The 6,371-nt window shown below is 57.1% G+C and overlaps 1 protein-coding gene across 10 annotated transcripts in view; it reads right to left on the minus strand.

Annotated features, from left to right (window-relative positions):
• CHID1 (chitinase domain containing 1) overlaps positions 1-3,523 on the minus strand; it is a 36,657-nt gene extending 33,134 nt beyond the window's left edge. For all 10 annotated transcript variants that reach the window (XR_014138420.1, XM_081797514.1, XM_081797515.1 and 7 more), the window contains exon 1: positions 3,434-3,523. The gene's annotated coding sequence lies outside the window, so the exon portion shown is untranslated. The remainder of the gene's footprint in view (positions 1-3,433) is intronic.
• Positions 3,524-6,371: the final 2,848 nt, after the last annotated feature.

Below are 6,371 nucleotides of genomic sequence, written 5' to 3' on the forward strand. Positions count from 1 at the left end.
GAGGAGACCGCATAGGCCATGGGGAGCCAGCCTAGCCTCCTGCCCAGCAGGCAGGCATGTGGCCTTTCCTCAGGCTATGGGGTCACCAGAGCCCCAGCCAGGCAGGGTACGCCGTCAGGTGCCGACGGAGTCCGGCCTTCCGCAGCGCTCACCCCTCCATCCCCTCCACCCTGTTGACCTGGCCAGGAGCTGGTTTGAGCTCCTCCAAAACCCTCCTCTCCAGCTGCTTCCCTTCACAGAGCAGCAAGTCTGCACACTGAGGCCCCGGATACTCCCACAGCATACCTGTGCGGGGCCACGGGAGAATAAAGCCCAGGTGAGGAGCCCTGGAGGTCCCTCCCCACGAGGCAGGGAGGCACAAAAGGCTGGCCCAAGAGCTTCACGGGAGGACAGAAGGGACACAGCTGCAAGGGCAACTCTGAAGGGGCTGTGGGGAGGGATACAAAGACCCAGGCCCAGATTGCCATCCTCTGCCCCCTCCCCTCCCCAACAGCCCCTCTCCTGACACTTCCTGGCATCATCAGAATCATCAAGGACAACAGCCCCTGCCTCCTCCCATCTCGTGACCACAGCTCTGACTTGGGCTCTCTCAGTCACAGCAGAGGGCAGGTGGCACAGAACTCACGAGCAGGCTGAGATCGCGGCTGCCAAGCTATGAGGGGCTAACTCTAGGAAGCCTGGCCACCAGGAGGCCAGAAAGACACCTGAACAAACATGGTTGCACAAGGGGCTGCAGAGCCGAGAGGACAGCTGTGCATGCAGGGACAACCCCACTTGCTGGCAGGAGCCACATGGAGTGGGACAGAGGGCCCACTCTGCCAGGCACCCCCACTTTTGACCCCAGCCCCTCTGGGTCCACTCCATGACCTCAGTCTCCTTCTCAGCTCCAGGGTGGAGGTCTGGGTCACACAGGATGGAAGGTATGAGAAACCAAGCGGGAGGGAGGTCCTCAAGCAATCCACAGTGGCCTGGGGTGTGCCCCAGTAGCCTTCTCGCCCTCTGTCCATGGCCTGCTGCCCCACCTGCTGCCCACCCACGCAGAGACCCCTCTGCCTATGGCTCACCCGCCCCTTGACCTATGATTTCACACTATGGGGAAGGAAGGGGAAAGGGCAGAGATGGGGCTCATCTGGGGGAAGGGAGATGGACCCTGCCAGGCTCTGTACACAGTGGAGAGAGCAACGGAAAGAGCCACACTGAGCTCAAGGCCTGGACTGGCACTGCCACTGACTGACTGTGCCCAGTGGCCAGCCCTGGGATGAGGCATGATGGTATCATGAGAGGGTTGCTCATGAGTGCTGGGCTACTCCCTGCCTGGCCATGAACTTTCCAGACCGAATGCCGGACATGTGGTGGTGAGGACACAGTGTGTGAGCTGCTGTGACATGTGGGGTGCTTGAGCAGCAGCAAGGCCCTCGTCTGCACCTCCCATGGCTCCCTGCTATGCACCGTGGGCCTGGACATCCTACCAGAGGCCTGAGGGCAAATTCTCCCATCGTGCTCTCTGCAGAGCCCCTGCTCTCATGTCCATTTTTTCCACACACACCAATGACCTCCTTTAGGCAGCACAGCCCCCCCAGAGTGTGGTGTGTAGTGAGCACTTCATGTCTGTGGTCACCGAGAGGGACCTGGGGAGGCAGGGGTCTCCGATCTGCTCTAACAACTGAGAGCCCCACTATTCCGGGGGCTCCAAGCTCCGGGGAGGATTGTTTCAGCAGTGTGTTGACCAAAGGACAGCAAGTCACAGCAGTAACTTTCAAATGTTTTTTGAGACCCACAGTTAGTGTGTATCATAGCCCAGCACCTGTGTGCAGGCGCCACGTGTGCATATGCACCGTATGTGTTGAGTGAAAGCCACTAACCAGAGCGAACCAAGCTCTGTGATACACTGACAATTTTCCTATTTCATTTTTTTTTTTTTTATTTGAGAGAGAGAGAGAGTGAGAGAGCATGAGAGGGAGGAGGGTCAGAGGGAGAAGCAGACGCCCCGCCGAGCAGGGAGCCCGATGCGGGACTCGATCCAGGGACTCCGGGATCATGACCTGAGCCGAAGGCAGTCGCTTAACCAACTGAGCCACCCAGGTGCCCTTTCCTATTTCATTTTTTTTTTTTTAAGATTTTATTTATTTATTTGAGAGAGAGAGAGTGAGAGAGAGAAAGAGCACAAGAGGGGGGAGCGGGAGAGGGAGAAGCAGACCCCCTGCCGAGCAGGGAGCCCGATGCGGGACTCGATCCAGGGACTCCGGGATCATGACCTGAGCCGAAGGCAGTCGTGTAACCAACTGAGCCACCCAGGTGCCCTTTCCTATTTCATTTTTAAGAAACTGATTTTTAGGGGCGCTTGGGTGGCTCGGTGGGTTGAGCGTCCCTCTCTTGCTTTCGGCTCGGGTCATGATGTCGGGGTCGTGAGATAGAGGCTCCGTGCTCAGTGGGGAGTCTGCCTCTTTCCCTCTGCCCTCCCCCCATGTGTGCTCCCTTGCTCTCTCTAAATGGATAAAACTTAATTAAAAAAAAAAGGAAATTGATTTTTACCCATCAAATTGGTCTCACTATTCAGTAATATGCAGTTTGAGAAATGCTAACAGATGTGCCCTGAGTGTGTCACCAACACGCTGCTGGACCAAGAGCCAACTTTCCGGCGAACAGAGTTCGGCTGCTCCCGCACCAAGCGTAATGGCCACTCACAGGCATTCTCGCCTTTGAGCACAGATCCTGGAACCAACTGTACTCCCGGGTGGGGGGTGAGCGCGCTCTGGGAAGGAAAGGCAGCGTGAGAGGCAGGACACGCGCAGCCCTGGTGACACTTAGCGACCGCGTGCTACACGTCAGGCCCTGGGACACAGGAAGTGGAGTAAATCCTGCTCAGAGGTGAAGAAGCTGCAGTGCGTGGCCACTGTGCTACACTAACTCAACACAGCGATGGGCACGGGATGCCACAGACGGCTCAAGGTCTAGTTCTGCCACCAACCCACTGTCCCCCAGCTCTGTGGGAAGCGAGGGGCTGACAAGTCACCCTCCATCGCTTTCAAGGCACATGGCCGAACGAAGAGGGATCCAGCCTAGCGCACCCCAACGAGCATGGGGCCGCCTGCCCCACAATCTGGCGTGGCCTCCGGGGACAGGGTGGCCACCACTCTCTGTCCCACCCGCATTCTCACACCACCTCGGTCACACTAAGCGTGCTGGTCACACTCACTGTCTTCACTCAGGTCGTCTTGCACAAACTGGCTCTCACCCGCACTCTCGCGGGCCCCCCACGCTCACCACTCCATCTCTCACACCCGCGCGCCCTCGCGCCGCGCCTCCTGCTCTCACACGCGTCCCCCGCGAGCCCAGTTTGCCGCGCGGAACTGAGGCCGTGCGAAGAGGAGGAAGAGCACGAGCCGAGACGCGGGGCGCGGACGCCACCCCGGCCGGCCACCGCAGGGCTCACCTTCATGTCCCGGAGGCCGGCCGGACCACCCTCGCGCGCGGCCGGAAGACGCTAGCAGGCGCCGCCGGAAGTCCCGCCCCAGAACCCTGGATCGCCGCCGCCGCGCACGGCACGCTGGGGGAGGGGCGGGGCCGAAGCTTGGGGCGGGGCAGGACAGGGGCAGGGGCCGGTGTGAGGCGGGGCTGGGGGCGGGGGCAGGGACAGGCTCCGTGCGGGACAGGGACAAGGGTAGGGGCGGGGGGCGGGGCAGGACGGGGACAGGCTCTCGTGCCGGACAGGGGACAGGGGACAGAGGTCAGGGTAGGGGCGGGGGGCGGGGCAGGACGGGGGCAGGGGCCGGTGTGAGGCGGGGCTGGGGGCGGGGTCAGGGGCAGGCTCTGGTGCCGGGCATGGGACAGAGGGCAGGGGGCCGGGGACGAGGCCCCGGTAGGGGCAAGGGGCGGGGCAGGGGCAGGGGCCGGGGGAAGGGAGCGGGGGGTATCTCTCCCTGGGAGGCTGGCGCCCCAGCCATGCCGCGAGGTGACCACACGGTGACCATCGGGAGTCGCCTCTCCCGGCCCCCCTTCTTCCCCTCTGGTGGCCACCCTCCACCCTGGCCCTCCCCGACATCCCCACAGCACCCGAGTAAGCGCAGTTCAGTCCTCCGCCTCAGGCAGCTTCCGTGTGGCCCCTGGACATCGAAAACCCCCGCGTAGCCGAGACCCTGGACTCTGTCCTGCCTCCAGGATCTGTGGCACCAAATTACAGCTCTTACAAGCTGGAACCTCCCCCCTCAGAGGCAAACAGAACCCCTCCATCTCAGCGCAGGCAAGAGGAGTGGGCACCGCTGGGACTGAACACAATGTGGCCAGCGATTTTCATCACAAGGCATTTTACACTGGATACAAGCTGACAGACACCACCCACCCATCCCTAGCTGTTCCCAGCAGTTTCCTGCAGAAAACCACACAACCGTCCCCACCCCAGCTCTGCCCCTTCAGCCCCAGGACGCCCTGCCTGGCTTGTTTCCCCATTTCTGCTGCTTGAGACGCTTCTTTCTGAACTGAACTTCGTTCTCTCTCTTCCTAGTCATGTTTCCTTCTTTCTCTTCCCTATATTTCCTTTTTTTTTTTTTAAGATTTTATTTATTTATTTGACAGAGACACAGCGAGAGAGGGAACACAAGCAGGGGGAGTGGGAGAGGGAGAAGCAGGTTTCCCGCCAAGCAGGGAGCCCATGTGGGGCTCAATCCCAGGACCCTGGGATCATGACCTGAGCCGAAGGCAGACGCTCAACCGACTGAGCCACCCAGGTGCCCCAACTTCCCCATATTTCCTGCCAGCTGACCCTCCACAGTCTTCCCAGAGAGGGCTGGAGCCTGCTGTGTGTGCTGAGGCACATTATGTGCCAACTGTCACTGGCAGCTCTGTGTTCCTGGTACCCAGCTCAGCCCTGAGGACTGACTTCTGGGGTAGTGACTCTAGGTCAGGCAGTGCTCTGGAGAGGATCCCAGTCAGCTCTGCTAGGGGCCCAGGTAGCTGCTCAGTCCTAGGAATGCCAAGGAGACCCCAGCAATATCGAAGGTCTAGTGAGAAAGGCTTTCAGTCATCATTCAGTGACTAAATGAACTCCTGTTGAGTTCAGAGGTCTTCAGAGCTGAAGAACGGCAAAGTCCACTTGGGGTTCACTCTGAGCCAGCATTGCCCGAAACCCAAAAGCAGGCAGGAAGGAGGGACAGTGCAAGACCTCCACTGGGCAGGGTTCTGGGGTGTCAGGCTCCCTGCTGGTGGATGCCAAGAGGCCCTAGAACCTGGATGGAAAACTGACTTCTTCAAATGGGTACACAACTTTCAGCCACAGTAAGGTTTAGAGTGACGCATAGAATGGTCTAAGAGAATCAAAACCAGAGTGTTATCACCTACATAGTAAGTGAAATCTGAACACGTTTGGTATTTCATGTTTCAGGAACATTTGAGACAACTTGGTGTTCACCACATTCAAAATTTTAACCTATCGAATATATGAATCTTTTTTTTTTTAAGATTTTATTTATTTTTTGACAGAGAGAGACACAGCGAAAGAGGGAACACAAGCAGGGGGAGTGGGAGAGGGAGAAGCAGGCTTCCCGCTGAGCAGGGAGCCCGATGTGGGGCTCGATCCCAGGACCCTGGGATCATGACCCGAGCCGAAGGCAGACGCTTAACCATCTGAGCCACCCAGGCGCCCCATGAATCCTTTTTTTTAAAGTATTTATTTATTTGACAGAGAGAGAGAGAGCCCAAGTAGGCAGAGAGGCAGGCAGAGGGAGAGGGAGAAGCAGGCATCCCGCTGAGCAGCGAGCCCGATGTGGGGCTCGATCCCAGGACCCTGGGATCATGACCTGAGCCAAAGGCAGATGCTTCACTGACTGAGACACCCAGGAACCCCGAATACATGAATTCTTTTTTTTTTTTAAATTTTGTTGTTGTTGTTGTTGTTGTTTTATTTATTCATGAGAGTCAGAGAGAGAGATAGAAAGAGGCAGTGGCAGAGGGAAAAGCAGGTTCCCCGCCTAGCAGGGAGCCCGATGCGGGACTCGATCCCAGGACCCTGGGATCATGACCTGAGCCGAAGGCAGACGCTTAACCATCTGAGCCACCCAGGCGTCCCCCGAATACATGAATTCTTGAAGCACCCAAAATTTAGTTGTCAATTCAGATAAGCCAAACCACTTAAAAAGGAAGTAAGAGAATTGAATTTATAAATTCAGTTTGAAATGTTGAAAATGCTTAATGCACTGAGTTTGTAGATAGGACCAAATATTTTGACAGGTCCCTGAAAAATAACTATAAATCTGCTAGGCTTATAAAGGGAATAACAAGGTTCATGAAATTGAACTTAACAAGTTAAAAAGTTAAGTCTTGAATTTGTAACTTCAATAAATCAAATCCTAATTATTTAAATTTAATGTTAATTGGAG

This window comes from Leptonychotes weddellii, chromosome 11, assembly GCF_054177405.1.
Source record: "Leptonychotes weddellii isolate Sample4059 chromosome 11, ASM5417740v2, whole genome shotgun sequence".
In the NCBI taxonomy this organism is placed as follows: domain Eukaryota; kingdom Metazoa; phylum Chordata; class Mammalia; order Carnivora; family Phocidae; genus Leptonychotes; species Leptonychotes weddellii.